Consider the following 18,299-nt stretch of genomic DNA (forward strand, 5'->3'; position numbering starts at 1 on the left):
TATAGCCTTGAGCCAAGATGGCCGAATAGGAACAGCTCCGGTCTCCAGCTCCCAGCCTGAGCGACACAGAAGACGGGTGATTTCTGCATTTCTGTTTGAGGTACCGGTTTCATCTCACTAGGGAGTGCCAAACAGTAGGTACAGGACAGTCAGTGAAGCACACTGTGAGCGAGCCGAAGCAGGGCGAGGCATTGCCTCAATCGGGAAGCGCAAGGGGTCAGGGAGTTCCCTTTCTTAGTCAAAGAAAGGGGTAACAGACAGCACCTGGAATATCGGGTCAGTCCCACCCTAATACTGCGCTTTTCCAATGGGCCTGGAAAACGGCACACTAGGAGATTGTGTCCCGCACCTGGCTCGGAGGGTCCTATGCCCACGGAGTCTCGCTGATTGCTAGCACAACAGTCTGAGATCAAGCTACAAGGCCACAGCCAGGCTGGGGGAGGGGCGCCTGCCATTGCCCAGGCTTGCTTAGGTAAACAAAGCAGCCAGGAAGCTCGAACTGGGTGGAGCCCACCACAGCTCAAGGAGGCCTGCCTGTCTCTGTAGGCCCCACTTCTGGGGGCAGGGCATAGACAAACAAAAAGTCAGCAGGAACATCCACAGACTTAAATGGCCCTGTCTGACTGACAGCTTTGAAGAGAGTAGTGGTTCTCCCAGCACGCAGCTGGAGATCTGAGAATGGACAGACTGCCTCCTAAAGTGGGTCCCTCACCCCTGAGCAGCCTAACTGGGAGGCACCCCCCCAGTAGGGACAGACTGACACCTCACTCGGCTGGGTACTCCTCTGAGACAAAATTTCCAGAGGAACTATCGGACAGCTGAATTTGTGGCCTCACGAAAATCTGCTGTTCTGCAGCCACCGCTGCTGACACCCAGCCAAACAGGGTCTGGAGTGGACCTCTAGTAAACTCCAACAGACCTGCAGCTGAGAGTCCTGTCTGGCAGAAGGAAACTAACAAACAGAAAGGACATCCACACCAAAAACCCATCAGTACATCACCATCATCAAAGACCAAAAGTAGATAAAACCACAAAGATGGGGAAAAAACAGAGCAGAAAAACTGGAAACTCTAAAAAGCAGAGCACCTCTCCTCCTCCAAAGGAATGCAGTTCCTCACCAGCAACGGAACAAAGCTGGATGGAGGATGACTTTGACGAGTTGAGAGAAGAAGGCTTCAGACGATCAAACTACTCTGAGCTATGGGAGGAAATTCAAAACAATAGCAAAGAAGTTAAAAACTTTGAAAAAAAATTAGAAGAATGGATAACTAGAACAACCAATGGAGAGAAGGGCTTAAAGGAGCTGATGGAGCTGAAAGCCAAGTTTCAAGAACTACGCGAAGATTGCAGAAGCCTCAGTAGCAGATGCGATCAACTGGAAGAAAGGGTATCACTGATGGAAGATGAAATGAATGAAATGAAGCAAGAAGGGAAGTTTAGAGAAAAAAGAATAAAAAGAAATGAATAAAGCCTCCAAGAAATTTGGGACTATGTGAAAAGACCAAACCTACGTCTGATTGGTGTACCTGAAAATGACGGGGAGAATGGAACCGAGTTGGAAAACACTCTGCAAGATATTATCCAGGAGAACTTCCCCAATCTAGCAAGGCAGGCCAACATTCAGATTCAGGAAATACAGAGAACACCACAAAGATACTCCTCAAGAAGAGCAACTCCAAGACACATAATTGTCAGATTCACCAAAGTCGCAATGAAGGAAAAAATGTTAAGGGCAGCCAGAGAGAAAGGTCGGGTTACCCACAAAGGGAAGCCCATCAGACTAACAGCTGATCTCTCAGCAGAAACTCTACAAGCCAGAAGAGAGTGGGGGCCGATATTTAACATTCTTAAAGAAAAGAATTTTCAAACCAGAATTTCACATCCAGCCAAACTAAGCTTCATAAGTGAAGGAGAAATAAAATACTTTACAGACAAGCAAACGCTGAGTGATTTTGTCACCACCAGGCCTGCCCTAAAAGAGCTCCTGAAGGAAGCACTAAACATGGAAAGGAACAACCGGTACCAGCCACTGCAAAAGCATGCCAAATTGTAAAGACCATCGAGGCTAGGAAGAAATTGCATCAACTAACGAGCAAAATAACTAACATCATAATGACAGGATCAGATTCACACATAACAATATTAATGTTAAATGTAAATGGCCTAAATGCTCCAATTAAAAGACACAGACTGGCAAACTGGATAAGGAGTCAGGACCCATCAGTGTGCTGTATTCAGGAAACCCATCTCACGTGCAGAGACACACATAGACTCAAAATAAAGGGATGGAGGAAGATCTATCAAGCAAATGGAAAACAAAAAAAGGCAGGGGTTGCAATCCTAGTCTCTGATACAATAGACTTTAAACCAACAAAGATCAAAAGAGACAAAGAAGGCCATTACATAATGGTAAAGGAATCAATTCAACAAGAAGAGCTAACTATCCTAAATATATATGCACCCAACACAGGAGCACCCAGATTCATAAAGCAAGTCCTGAGTGACCTACAAAGAGACTTAAACTCCCACACAATAGTAATGGGAGATTTTAACACCCCACTATCAACATTAGACAGATCAATGAGACAGAAAGTTAACAAGGATATCCAGGAATTGAACTCAGCTCTACACAAAGTGGACCTAATAGACATCTACAGAACTCTCCACCCCAAATCAACAGAATATACATTTTTGTCAGCACCACACCACACCTATTCCAAAATTGACCACATAGTTGGAAGTAAAGCTCTCCTCAGCAAATGTAAAAGAACAGAAATTATAACAAACTGTCTCTCAGACCACAGTGCAATCAAACTAGAACTCAGGATTAAGAAACTCACTCAAAACCGCTCAACTACATGGAAGCTGAACAACCTGCTCCTGAATGACTGTTGGGTACATAATGAAATGAAGGCAGAAATAAAGATGTTCTTTGAAACCAATGAGAACAAAGACACAACATACCAGAATCTCTGGGACACATTCAAAGCAGTGTGTAGAGGGAAATTTATAGCACTAAATGCCCACAAGAGAAAGCAGGAAAGATCCAAAATTGACACCCTAACATCACAATTAAAAGAACTAGAAAACCAAGAGCAAACACATTCAAAAGCTAGCAGAAGGCTAGAAATAACTAAAATCAGAGCAGAACTGAAGGAAATAGAGACACAAAAAACCCTTCAAAAAATTAATGAATCCAGGAGCTGGTTTTTTGAAAAGATCAACAAAATTGATAGACCACTAGCAAGACTAATAAAGAAGAAAAGAGAGAAGAATCAAATAGATGCAATAAAAAATGAAAAAGGGGATATCACCACCAATTCCACAGAAATACAATCTACCATCAGAGAATACTAGAAACACCTCTATGCAAATAAACTAGAAAATCTAGAAGAAATGGATAAATTCCTCGACAGATACACCCTCCCAAGACTAAATCAGGAAGAAGTTGAATCTCTGAATAGACCAATAACAGGTTCTGAAATTGTGGCAATAATCAATAGCTTACCAACCAAAAAGAGTCCAGGACCTGATGGACTCACAGCTGAATTCTACCAGAGGTACAAGGAGGAACTGGTACCATTCCTTCTGAAACTATTCCAATTGATAGAAAAAGAGGGAATCCTCCCTAACACATTTTATGAAGCCAGCATCGTACTGATACCAAATCCTGGCAGAGACATAACCAAAAAAGAGAATTTCAGACCAATATCCTTGATGAACATTGATGCAAAAATCCTCAATAAAATACTGGCAAACCGAATCCAGCAGCACATCAAAAAGCTTATCCATCATAATCAAGTGGGCTTCATCCCTGGGATGCAAGGCTGGTTCAACATACGCAAATCAATAAATGTAATCCAGCATATAAACAGAACCAAAGACAAAACCACATTATTATCTCAATAGATGCAGAAAAGGCCTTTGACAAAATTCAACAACCCTTCCTGCTAAAAACTCTCAATAAATTAGGTGTTGATGGGACATATCTCAAAATAATAAGAGCTATCTACGACAAACCCACAGCCAATATCATACTGAATGGGCAAAAACTGGAAGCATTCCCTCTGAAAACTGGCACAAGGCAGGGATGCCTTCTCTCACCGCTCCTATTCAACATAGTGCTGGAAGTTCTGGCCAGAGCAATCAGGCAAGAGAAGGAAATAATGGGTATTCAATTAGGAAAAGAGGAAGTCAAATTATCCCTGTTTGCAGATGACATGATTGTATATCTAGAAAACCCCATTGTCTCAGCCCAAAATCTCCTTAAGCTGATTAGCAACTTCAGCAAAGTCTCAGGATACAAAATCAATGTACAAAAATCACAAGCATTCTTGTACACCAATCACAGACAAACAGAGAGCCAAATCATGAGTGAACTCCCATTCACAATTGCTTCAAAGAGAATAAAATACCTAGGAATCCAACTTACAAGGGATGTGAAGGACCTCTTCAAGGAGAACTACAAACCACTGCTCAATGAAATAAAAGAGGATACAAACAAATGGAAGAACATTCCATGCTCATGGATTGGAAGAATCAATATCGTGAAAATGGCCATACTGCCCAAGGTAATTTATAGATTCAATGCCATCCCCATCAAGCTACCAATGACTTTCTTCACAGAATTGGAAAAAACTACTCTAAAGTTCGTATGGAACCAAAAAAGAGCCCGCATCGCCAAGTCAATCCTAAGCCAAAAGAAGAAAGCTGGAGGCATCACGCTACCTGACTTCAAACTATACTACAAGGCTACAGTAACCAAAACAGCATGGTACTGGTACCACAACAGAGACATAGATCAATGGAACAGAACAGAGCCCTCAGAAATGATGCCGCATATCTACAACTATCTGATCTTTGACAAACCTGACAAAAACAAGAAATGGGGAAAGGATTCCCTATTTAATAAATGGTGCTGGGAAAACTGGCTAGCCATATGTAGAAAGCTGAAACTGGATCCCTTCCTTATACCTTATACAAAAATTAATTCAAGATGGATTAAAGACTTACATGTTAGACCTAAAACCATTAAAATCCTACAAGAAAACCTAGGCAATACCATTCAGGACATAGGCGTGGGCAAGGACTTCATGTCTAAAACACCAAAAGCAATGGCAACAAAAGCCAAAATTGACAAATGGGATCTAATTAAACTAAAGAGCTTCTGCACAGCAAAAGAAACTACCATCAGAGTGAACAGGCAACCTACAGAATGGGAGAAAATTTTTGCAACCTACTCATCTGACAAAGGGCTAATATCCAGAATCTACAATGAACTCAAACAAATTTACAAGAAAAAAACAAACAACCCCATCAAAAAGTGGGCAAAGGACATGAACAGACACTTCTCAAAAGAAGACATTTATGCAGCCAAAAAACACATGAAGAAATGCTCATCATCACTGGCCATCAGAGAAATGCAAATCAAAACCACAGTGAGATACTATCTCACACCAGTTAGAATGGCCATCATTAAAATACCAGGAAACAACAGGTGCTGGAGAGGACGTGGAGAAATAGGAACACTTTTACACTGTTGGTGGGACTGTAAACTAGTTCAACCATTGTGGAAGTCAGTGTGGCGATTCCTCAGGGATCTGGAACTAGAAATACCATTTGACCCAGCCATCCCATTGCTGGGTATATACCCAAAAGACTATAAATCATGCTGCTATAAAGACACATGCACACGTATGTTTATTGCAGCACTATTCACAATAGCAAAGAGTTGGAACCAACCCAAATGTCCAACAACGATAGACTGGATTAAGAAAATGTGGCACATATACACCATGGAATACTATGCAGCCATAAAAAATGATGAGTTCATGTCCTTTGTAGGGACATGGATGAAACTGGAAAACATCATTCTCAGTAAACTATTGCAAGGACAAAAAACCAAACACCGCATGTTCTCACTCATAGGTGGGAATTGAACAATGAGAACTCATGGACACAGGAAGGGGAACATCACACTCCGAGGACTGTTGTGGGGTTGGGGGAGGGGGGAGGGACAGCATTAGGAGATATACCTAATGCTAAATGACGAGTTAATGGGTGCAGGAAATCAACATGGCACATGTATACACATGTAACAAACCTGCACATTGTGGACATGTACCCTAAAACCTAAAGTATAATAAAAAAAAAAAAAAGAAAGTATAGCCTTAAATGGATTATCATAATGAGCTAGAAAAGGAACAGAAAATCAAATACAAGCAAAATTTTTTAAAAAGAAAATAATTTTTTAAAAGAGAAAATATCAATGGAATGGAAATAAAATGCACAATAGACAAAGCCAAAAGTTTATTCTTTAAAAAGATTAATAAAAGTGATAAACTCAAGGCAAGACAAAAAGCAAAAGAAAAGAAAATACAAACTGACAATATCAGGCAGGGAAAGGGAGGATATGATTACAGATCATACATATATTAAAGACATAATAAAAACATCATAAACAACTTCTCACTAATTAATCTGCAAAATTAAATTATAGCATAAAATTTCTTAAAAATTAAATATCAAATCAAGAAAATGTTAAAAATATGAATTCTACTTTGTCTATAAAATAAATTGAAGCTCTTATTAAAACCTTTCTATAAAGAAATCTCCAAGCCCAGAGAGCTTCACTAGTGAATTCTTCCAAATATTTTTTTAAAAATAACACAAAGCTCACATTCTTCCAGAGAACAGAAATGGATTAACCTTCTCAATCTATTTTATGTGGCCAAAATAACAACAGCCTAAAAACCTAAGAACATTATGAGAAAATTACAGACCAAATTTTTATGAACATCTTTTTTTTTAATCCTTTTAAAAAGAGGGAGAGATGTAAGCAAGATGGCAGAATAGCAAATGCCAGCCCTCATACCGCCACAAAAACACCAATTTTGGCAACTATCCACAAACAAAAATAACTTTGTGAGAACCCCAGAGTCTAGCTAAGTTTGTAGCAGCTTGATGAAGCAAAAAAATCTGGCAGTAGATGCATTAAAAAGGGTGAAAAGCAATTTCACATTACCCACATCACTTCTCCCCCAAGATGGCACAGCTCAGTGCCAAGAGAAGCCACCTTGGCACAGAATTTCTCCTACAGGGGGAACTAAGAGCAAAGTGAGCACCCAGCTTCCCCAGCCTTGTGGGATGCTATCTAGCAGGCCCACTTCTGTCTTGCTAACCCAGAATTTTGAGGGGATGAGTACAAGAGCATCATCTGGGGATGGCTGAGAGCATGGCAAAGGGGCAGGGGCTCACTGAAACCAGTGCACAGATCACAACAGCCAGCCATGGATCCTGCTAATCAGCTAGCAAACTCCACCAAGAGATTCACTGACAAATCCCTCAAAATGACTCTCCTGTGAACCCGTGCAACCAGTTGACCCACACCACTAGCACATCATACTCCCACAATGGCCTGTGCCCCACATATCCCCAAGCACAGTCCCCTATAGGTCCCCACAATGATGCACATGAGCCCCCTACAGATAGCACACACACCTCAACAGTAAGTGCAGATCTTAGCAGCCAATCCACCTCTGCTAGATTGGGATAATGTGTGCAATCTGAACACATCACGTCACTGCACTAGGGAAAATAAATAGGAGGCCCTCATTCCAGGCCTGGCTTTGTGGGATCAAAAAAAGGCACACAATCCTAAGACTTCTCCTATAAGAAGGAACAAGAGCAGTAGAGTATGGGCATCCATTGACAAGGTCTCAAGACCTCCAGAATCTAGAGAGTCTCACTAACGAAGTTCTCACCAGTGACAAGCTCACTGGTTAAGGTCTTTCTTTCTTGAAGCCAGTCAGTAAAGGCTGGAAGACGTGACTACTTATTCAAATGCAAAGAAACAATGCAATGCTTCCAGGAAAACAAAGAATCAAAAAAACACAATACCACCAAAAAAACAAAATAAAGCTCCAGAGACTGATCTTAAAAAAAATGGATACCTATGAACTGCCCAACAAAGAATTCAAAGTAATTATCTTTAATAAAACTCAGTGAGCCACAAGAGAAAAAATGATAGAAAACTAAATTATATAAGGGAAACAATGCATAAGCAAAGTTAGAAGTTCATCAGAAAGATACACATCTTTAAAAAGAACCAAACATAAATTGTGGAAATGAAGAATACAACACCTGAACTGAAATATCCAACTGAGAGCTTCAATGGCAGACTCAATCAAGCAGAAGAAAGAATCAGTGAACTCAAAGACAGGTTATTTAAAATTAGTCAGAGGAATAAAAATAAAACAAGAATAAAAAAGAATAAAGAAAGTCTACAGGACTTATGGAACAGCATCATGTGAACAAATATAAAAACTATAGGAGTCCTAGATGAAGCAGAGAAAGAGAAGATGGACAAACAGAAAGCAAAGTTATTTTAAAAATTAAGACAGAAAACTTCCCAAATCTTGGAGGGAAATGAACATTAAGATCCAGGAAGTCCAAAAAACCTCAAATGGTAGAATATAAAAATGTCTCCACCAAGATACATTATAATCAAACTGTCAAAAATGAAAAAAAAGAAGTTTGAAAGTAGTAAGAGAAAAACAACTCATCACATATAAGGGAAACACCATAAGACTGTGAATGAACTATCAGCAGAAACCTTGCAGTTCAAGAGACAGTGGGATGATATATTCAAAGTGCTGAAAGAAAAAACAGCCAACTAAAGTACAACAAAAGGTGTCCTTAAGAAATAGAGACAGAAACACTTTCCTAGAAAAACAAAAGCTGTGGGAGTTCATCATCACTAGATTTGCCTTACAAGAAATGCTAAAAGAGTTCTTCAAAGTTTAAACAAAAGGACACTAATTAGCAATGCGAAAACATATGAAAGTATAAACCTCACTGGTAAAGGTAAGCACATAATCAAATTCAGATTACTTTAATACTATAATGAAGGTGAATAAATCACTTTTACTCTAGTATAAAAGTTAAAAGGCAAAAGTATTAAAAATAACTATAGCTACAAAATTTGTTAATGGATATGCAATATAAAAAGTTGTAAAATATCTGAATGCAATAAAGATAGATTTATTATATTAAAAAAGGAAAAAGGTTGTAAATTGTGACACCAAAAACATAAAATATTGTGGGCTGAAGTAAATGTATAGAGTTTTTTAATGCAATTGAACTAAAGTTGTTATCAGCTTAAAATAGACTGCTGTAACTGTGTTTTATGTGAGCCTTATAGTAACCACAAAGAAAGCTAATGTGTTAGGTATATAAAAGAGAAAGATAAAGGAATCAACACATACTACCACTAAAAAAAATCATCAACAAAATGAGATGGCAACAGAGGAAGAAAGGAACAAATAAACTACAAAACAGTGAAAAAAACATTACTGAAATATTTATAGTAAGTCCTTGCCTATCAATAATTATTTTAAATTTCAATATAAATTCTCTAATCCAAAAACAAAGAGCAACTGAATTTTTTTTAAAAAAAGATCCAACTATGAGCTGTTTCCAAGAGACTGACATTAGCTTTAAGAACATACATAGGCTGAAAGTAAAAGGACAGAAAAAAAATATTCCATGCTAATAGTAACCAAAGGAGAGCAGTAGTTATACTTATATCAGAAAAAAAAGTCACTTTAAGTAAAAAACTGTCACAGAAGAAAACAAATGTTGTTACATATTGATAAAGAGGTCCATTCATCAAGAGGATATAACAATTATATATGCACCCAACATAAGAGCAAATAAACATATAAAGCAAATATTAACAGAACTGAAAGGACTGAAGGGAGAAATAGACAGCACTGCAATAGTAATAGGGAACTTTGGTACCTCACTTTCAACAATCCCTACTTCCTCCAGACAGAAAATCAATAAGGGAACAACGAAATCCCACAACACTATAAGCCAAATGGACCTAACAGATATATAGAGAACATTCTATCCAATAGCAGCAGAATACACATTCTTTTCAAGCATACACATAACATTCTCCAGCGCAGATAATATGTTAGGACACAAGACAAGTCTTAACAAATTTAAGAAGTTGTAAATAGGCTGGGCGCGGTGGCTCACACCTGTAATCCCAGCACTCTGGGAGGCCGAGGCGGGGAGATCACACGATCGGGAGATTGGGACCATCCTGGCTAACATGGTGAAACCCTGTCTCTACTAAAAATACAAAAAAATTAGCCAGGCATGGTGGACACCTGTAGTCCCAGCTACTTGGGAGGCTGAGGCAGGAGAACAGGGTGAACCTGAGAGGCAGAGCTTGCAGTGAGTCAAGATCGCACCGCTGCACTCCAGCCTGGGCAACAGAGTGAGACACCATCTCAAAAAAAAAAAAAAAAGAAGTTGTAAATCATGTCAAGTAACTTTTTCAGCCATAATGGTATTAAACTAAAAATCAATAACAAGAGGAAAATTGGAAAATTCACAAATATGTATAACTTAAGCAACATGCTCCTGAATAGCCAATTGGTCAAATAAGAAACCAAAAGGGAAATCAAAAATATCTTGAGACAAACAAATATGGAAACATACAACATATTAAAACTTATGGGAGGCAGCAAAAGCAGTGCTAAAAGTTTACAGCAATAAATGCCTCCATTACAAAATAAGAATGATGTCAAATAAACAGTCCAGGTTTATACTTCAAGGAGCTAAAGAAAAAAAAAACTAGGCCCAAACAGCAGAAGGAAGGAATAAAGATTAGAACAAAAATAAATAAAATAGACACTAGAAAAACAATTAAAAAGACAAATAAAACTAAGAATTGATTATGTGAGACAATCAACTTGACAAACCTTTAGCCATACTAACAACGAAAAAAGATGATTCAAATAAATAAAATCGTAAATGAAATAAGAGACATTACAACAGATAGCACAGAAATACAAATTTAAGCGATCATAACACTACTATGAACAATTATTTGCCAACATATTGGATGACCTAGAAGAAATGGGTAAGTTCCTAGAAATATACAATCTACCCAAACTGAACATAAAGAAATAGAGAATCTGAACAAAGAACAAGTAATATTAAATCAGTAATTTAAAACTTCCCAATAAAGAAAATCCAGTATCTGGTCGCTTCATCGGTAAATTCCACAAACATTTTAAGAAGGACTAACAACAATACTTCTCAAACCCTTCCAAAAAATGGAAGAGTAGAGACAACGTTTTCAAATTCATCTCATGAAGCCAGCATTACCCTGATAGCAAAGACAGACAAGGTCATTCCAATAAACGAAAATTACAAAGTAATATCCCTGATGAACATATACAAAAATACTCAACAAAATACTGGCAAATTTAACAGCACATTAAGAGAATTATACACTCTCATCAAGTGGGACTTATCCCTGGTATGCAAGGATGGTTCAACATATCAAAATCAATAAATGTCATATATTACATTAACAGAATGAAGGATAAAAATCGTGATCATTTCAATAAATGCAGAAAAAGCATTTTTCATGATTTAAAAAAACTCTCAACAAATTAGGTATAGAGGGAATAGACCTCAAAACAATAAAGGCCATATATGACAAGCCCACAGGTAACATCATTTATAATGGTGAAAAGTTAGGAACAAAATAAAGATGCCCACTCTTGACGTGGTACTAGAAGTCCTAGTCAGAGCACTTAGGCAAAAGAAAAACAAAAAAAGGCATCCAAGTCAGAAAGAAAGAAGTAAAATTGTCTGTCTTTGCAAGTCACATGTCTTATGTATAGAAAACCATAGGCCAGGCACGGTGGCTCATGCCTGTAATCCTAGCACTTTGGGAGGCCTAGGTGGGTGGATTGCCTGAGCTCAGTAGTTTGAGACCAGCCTGGGCACAATGATGAAACCCCATCTCTACTAAAACACAGAAAAAAAAAAAAAAGCCAGGCATGGCAGCATGCACCTGTAGTCCCAGCTATATGGGAAGCTGAGGCAGGAGAATTGCTTGAACCTGTGAGGCAGAGGTTGCAGTGAGCCGAGATGGTGCCACTGCACTCCAGCCTGGCAACAGAGTAAGACTCCGTCTCAAAAAAAAAAAAAAAAAAAAAAAAAAACATAAAGATTCCACCAAAAACTGTTTGAATGAATTTTAAAAATTTGGTAAATTTGCAGAATATAAAACCAACATACAAAAATGAGTTGTTGCTATACACTGACAACAAACTATCCAATAAAATTTAAAAAACAATCCCCTTAACAATAACATCAAAAAGAATACAATTATGAGGTATAAATTTGACCAAGAGGGTGAAAAATCTGTATACTGAAAGCTGTAAAACATTGATGAAAGATATTAAAGTAGACACAAATACAGAGAAACATACTCCCTTTTCACAGATTAGAAAAATTAATACTGTTAAAATATTTGCACTACTCAAACTGATCTACATATTCAATGCATTCCCTATCAAAATTCCAATGGCATTTTTCACAGCAATAGGAAAAACTATCCTAAAATTAATATGGAACCACAAAAGACCACTAATAGCCAAAGAGATATTGAGCAAGAAGAACAAAACTAGAGGCATCACACTTCCTATGTCAAATTACGTTGCAAAGCTACAATAATCATAAAGTATGGTACTAGCATAAAAACAGATATGTAGACCAATGGAACAGAATAGAGCACCAAGAAATAAACCTATGTGTATACAGTTAACTAATTTTTTGACAAGGGCAGCAAGAATACACAATGGAGAAAGGACAGTCTTCTCAAGAAATGGTGTTGGAAAAACGAGTATATACATATACATACATATACATATATATATATATATATGCAAAATGAAGATCTTATTTTACACAATACACAAAAATCAATTCAAAATAGATTGAAGACTTAAATATAAGACCTGAAACTGTAAAACTGGTAGAAGAAAATGTAAGGGAAAAGTGTCTTGACATTGGTCTTGACAATGATTTTTTTGGATATGACACCGAAAGCACAGGCAATGAAAGCAAAAATAAATAAGTGGGACCACCTCAAACCAAAAAACTTCTACACAGTAAAGGAAATCAATCACCAAAATGAAGCGACGAACTATGAAATGGGAGAAAATATTGGCAAACCATACATTTGATAAGGGGCTAATATACAAAATGTATAAGCAACTCATACAATTCAACAGCAAAAAAAAATTTAAAAACCTGATATTAAATTGGGCAAAGGTCTTGAACAGACATTTGCCCAAAGAAGATATACAAATATTCAGCAAGTATAGAAAAAGGTGCTCAGCATTACTAATCATCAAGGAAATACAAATAAAAACCACAATGAGATATCATTTCACACTGTCAGGATGGCTATTACATAATTTTTAAAAAATAATAAATATTGGCAAATATGTGGAGAAAAGGGAACCCTTGTATACTATGGGTGGGAATGTATGAAAAACAGCATGGCTACTCCTCAAAATACTAAAAATATGACTACCATATGATCCAGAAATTCCACATCTGGGCATATATTTAAAGGAACTAAAATCAGTACCCAAATAAATATTTGTACGCCCATATTCACTGCAGCAATATTCACAATAGCCAAGATGTGTAAACAACCTAAATTTCCACTGACAGTTGAAGGGATAAAGAAAATACGGTACACATATATAATGGGGCATTACTCAGCCTTTAAAAAGAAGGAAATCCTGCCATTTGCAACAACACGGATGGATCTAGAGGGCATGACATGAAGTGGAATAAGCCAAACAGGTGATAAATCCTGTATGATCTCTTTATATGTGAGATCCAAAATACTTAAATTCACAGAAACAGGGGGTGAAATGATGGTGCCAGGAGCTGAGGAAAGGGGGAAATTGGGAGGTGATGGATAAAGGGTACAAAGTTTCAGTTATGTAGGATAAATTAGTCCTGAAAACCTACCATACAGTATAGTAGCATTAGCTACTATAACAATACTGTATTGTATGGTTAAAATCTGTTAAGAGGATAGATCTTACATTAAGTGTTCTTATCCCCAAAAAAGAAGAAAAACATAATAATAATTAAAAAAGAGAGTAAGAGAAAATTTAGAGAGGTGATGGCTATGTTTATGGCCTTTATAGTGATAATGGTTTCATAGTTGCATATATTCTCCAAACTTATATCTTTTTAAATGTCAATCATACCTCAATATCCTAAAATTAATTAATTAATTAAACTTGGGAGGAAAATATATGACTTCAACAGATACAAAAAACCAACTGACATAAATTAACACCAATTCATAACTTAAAAAAAAATACTGTTATGAAAGAGAAATAGACAAGAACCACCTAATTCTGATAAAGAGAATCTATCATAGATCTGCAGCAAACATCACACATGATGGTGAATTATTGACAGCTTTTCTTCTGAGTTGGAAAAGATGTGGATGCCCACTATCATCACTTCTATTAATATTACACTAGATGTCCTAACCAGTGTAATGACGCAAGAAAAATAGAAAAACAATCATAAGGATTGGAAGGGGAAAAAAAAAAAGAAAATTCTAAACACTTCCAGACAATAGGATCTGAACACAAAAAAATTAAATTGACTAACTACTAGAAATAAGTGAATTTACCAAGATTGATAAATGCAAGATCCATACAGAGTCAATCTTGTTTCCATATATCAGCAACAAAAAAATAAAATTCGAAAATGCCATTTACAATAGCATTGACTAATATTAAAGACCTAATACTAAATCTAACAAAAGAGAAATGAGAACTTTAAACTGAAAACTATACAGAACTTTATTAAGAAAAAATTTTAAACACCAAAGTAAATGAAAAAATATCATATACATGGATTAGAAGATTCAGTACAGTAAAGGTGACAATTATCCCCAAAGTGATCTACTAAAAATCCTAATAAGTATAGAGGGATTTTTAAAGAAATTGGTTAGATTGATCCTAACAGTTATATGGAAATACAAAGAGCCGAGAAGAAGAACAAATCTAGATGGTTTGCACTACCAGATAGCATGATATTACAAAGTTATAATAATTATAACAGCATGACACCAATAGAAAGATAAACAGGCACCACTGAAACAGATTAGAAAGTTCAGAAACAGATACATAATTTGAAATAAGGAAATACAACAGGGAATGTGATTGAAAAAGATGATCTTGAATGAATAGTACTGGGGCCAGTATAACCCATACACCAAAAGGAAGTCCAGATGTATTGTAGATCTAAATGTTAAAAAGTACAGCAACAAAGCTTAGGGAAAAAAACAAAACTGGCAAATATCTCCATGACCTTAGGTAACAATTACTTGAATAATATACAAAAAGGTACCAACCATAAAATAAAAAAGTATATACACCAGAGTACATTAAAATTATGACCATCTGTTCATTAAAAGGCTCCATTAAGAAAGTTAAAAGACAATCCAAAAAGTAGGGAAATGTATCTGCAACACATTGGTCACATGGACACTCATCCAGAAAATATCAAGAAATCCTACAAATTGACGATGATAGCAAATAACCCGGAGAAATGGGCAAAAGCTTTGAATGGGAACTTGACAAAAGAAAGCATACAAATGACCAGTAAACATTTGAAAAGATGCTTAACTTCAGTTTTCATCAGGAAAATTCTAATTAAAACTACAAAGTTACACCATTACACAGCCACCAAAATGGTTAAAATGAACAACACCAAGTGCTAGATAGGAGGAGAAGCAATTAGAACTCTCATTAACTACTACAGTGCAGTTGTCATGTAAATTAGAACAACCACTTCAGAAAACCATTTGGAAGTAACTATTACAACTGAACATAAACTTATCCTATGACCTACAATTCTACTCCTAGCTGTTAACTCGACAAATGTATTCACCAAAAGACACATATAATAATGTCCACAGCAGCAACATTCTTAATATTCCAAACTGGAAATAATCAAAACATCCATTTATAGTAGAATGAGTAAGTAATGTGTGGTGTATTCATAGAATAAAATACTACAGAAAAAATTTTTAAACTACTGCTACATAGAATAGTGCAGCTGAATCTTAGAGACATTATGCTAAACAAAAGAAGCCAAACACGAAAGAATACACACTGGCTCGGTGCGGTGACTCATGTCTGTATCAAAGCACTTCGGGAGGCCGAGGTGGGAGGATCACTTGAGGCCAGATCGAGACCAGCCTGAGCAACATATTGAGAACCTGTCTCCCCTAAAACAGTGAATAAATTAGCTAGGTGTGGTGGCATGCACCTAGCTACTTGGGAGGCTGAGGCAGGAGAATCACTTGAGCTCAGGGGAATGAGGCTGCAGTGAGTTGTGATTGCACCACTGTACTCCAACCTGGATGACAGAATGAGACCCTGTTTCAAAAAAGAAAAAAAAAAAAGAATACACACTGATTTGACTGATATAAGCTCAAGAATATGCAAATCCAACTGAGGGAGAGTAATCACCTGTGGTGAGAGGGGCTTTGGGAGCAGTCACTGGAAGGGGCAAAAAGGGAGAAGGCTTCTAGGGTCCTAGTAATGTAATGTTTCTTGATCTGAATGCTGGTTTTCCAGATGTGTTCACTTAGTAAAAAATAAATAAAATCCATTACACTGTATTCTTATGTTACACATACATTTGTATATGTCATAGTTTAATAAAAAGCTTACTTAAGTTTGAGTCCACAAATGGCATTGAGAAAACTGGATATTCACATGCAAAATAATGGAGCTGGTCCTTTACCTTACACCATATACAAAAATTAGTTTAAAATGAATAAAAGACCTAAACATAATAGCTGAAACTATAAAACTCCTGGAAGAAAACATAAGTGAAAACCCTCACGGCATTGGATTTGGCAACAACGATGTTGTCAAAACACAAGCAACAAAAGAATAAGTAAATAAATTTGACTCCATCAAAGCTGAAAACGTTTGTGCATAAGAGGACAATATCAAGAGAGTGGAAGGCAATCCACTGAATGGGAGAAAATATTTGCAAATCATGTATCTCATAAGGGATTAATATCCAGAATATATAAAGAACTCATAATCTCAACAACAAAATACAAATGACTCAGTTGAAAAATGGGCAAAGAACTTGAACAGACATTTCTCCAAAGAAGATATTCTAATAGCCAATAATCATATGAAAAAATACAAATCAAAATCACAATGAGATACCACTTTACACATAGGATGGCTAATATAAAAAAGAAAAAAAAACGGAAAACAAAAAGTGTTGATAAAGATGTGGAGAAGTGAATACCCTGTGCATTGCAAGTGGGAATGTAAAACAGTGCGGCCACTATAGAAAACAGTATGGCAGTTCCTAAAATAATAAAGCATAGAATTACCATATGACGTAGCAATTTCACTTCTAGGTATAAACTGAAAAGAAGTGAAAGCAGGGACCCAAACAGAAACTAGTGCACCAATGTAAATGGCAACATTATTCACAATAGCTAAAGAGTAGAAACAACCTACATGTCCATTATGGATGAATGCATGAAGAAAATGTAGTATAAAAATACAACGGAATATTATTAAGCCTTAAAAAATGAAATTCTAGGCCAGGCGTGGTGGCTCATGCCTGAAATCCCAGCACTTTGGGAGGCTAAAGCAGACAGATCACCTGAGGTCAGGAGTTCAAGACCAGCCTAGCCAACATGGTGAAACCCCCATCTCTCCTAAAAATATTTTTAAAAATTAGCCAAGTGTGGTGGCACGCACCTGTAATCCCAGCTACTCAAGAGGCTGAGGCAGGAGAATGACTTGAACACGGGAGGCGGAGGTTGCAGTGAGCCAAAATCACGCCACTGCTCTCCAGCCTGGGAGACGCAGCAAGACTCCATCTCAAAAAAAGCACATACTACAACATAAATGAACCTTGAAAACATTATGCTAAGAAATATAAGCCAGATACTAAATAACAAATATTGTATTATTCCATTTATATGAGGTACGTAGAATTGTCAAATTCATAAAGACGGAAAGTAGAATGGTGGCTACCAGGGTCTGGGGGAGGAGGCAATGGAGAACGATTGTTTACCAAATACAGAATTGCAGTTTGGGATGACGAAAAAGTTCTGGAGGTGGATGGTAATGGTGGCCGCACAACAGTGTGAATGTGCTTAATGCCACTGAGTGATCATTGAAAACGGTTAAGGAAATTTTGTATTATGTATATTACACCACAATTTTTAAATGTTGATTTTTTTTTTTTTTTTTTTTTTGAGACGGAGTCTCGCTCTGTCGCCCAGGCTGGAGGGCAGTGGCGCGATCTCAGCTCACTGCAAGCTCTGCCTCCTGGGTTCAAGCCATTCTCCTGCCTCAGCCTCCCGAGTAGCTGGGACCACAGGCGCCTACCACCAC

The 18,299-nt window shown here is 37.2% G+C and overlaps 1 protein-coding gene across 8 annotated transcripts in view; it reads right to left on the reverse strand.

The window, feature by feature from the left end:
- The window catches only part of L3MBTL4 (L3MBTL histone methyl-lysine binding protein 4), a 474,605-nt gene that overhangs the window by 392,614 nt on the left and 63,692 nt on the right, over nucleotides 1–18,299 (reverse strand). The window contains exon 1 of one of the 8 annotated variants that reach the window (XM_055237869.2): nucleotides 16,392–16,524. The exons of the other annotated variants lie outside the window; for them this stretch is intronic. The gene's annotated coding sequence lies outside the window, so the exon portion shown is untranslated. Of the gene's footprint in view, nucleotides 1–16,391; nucleotides 16,525–18,299 lie in introns of those variants that run through there. 8 annotated transcript variants of the gene reach the window in all.

Source organism: Symphalangus syndactylus, chromosome 1 (assembly GCF_028878055.3).
Source record: "Symphalangus syndactylus isolate Jambi chromosome 1, NHGRI_mSymSyn1-v2.1_pri, whole genome shotgun sequence".
Classification (NCBI taxonomy): domain Eukaryota; kingdom Metazoa; phylum Chordata; class Mammalia; order Primates; family Hylobatidae; genus Symphalangus; species Symphalangus syndactylus.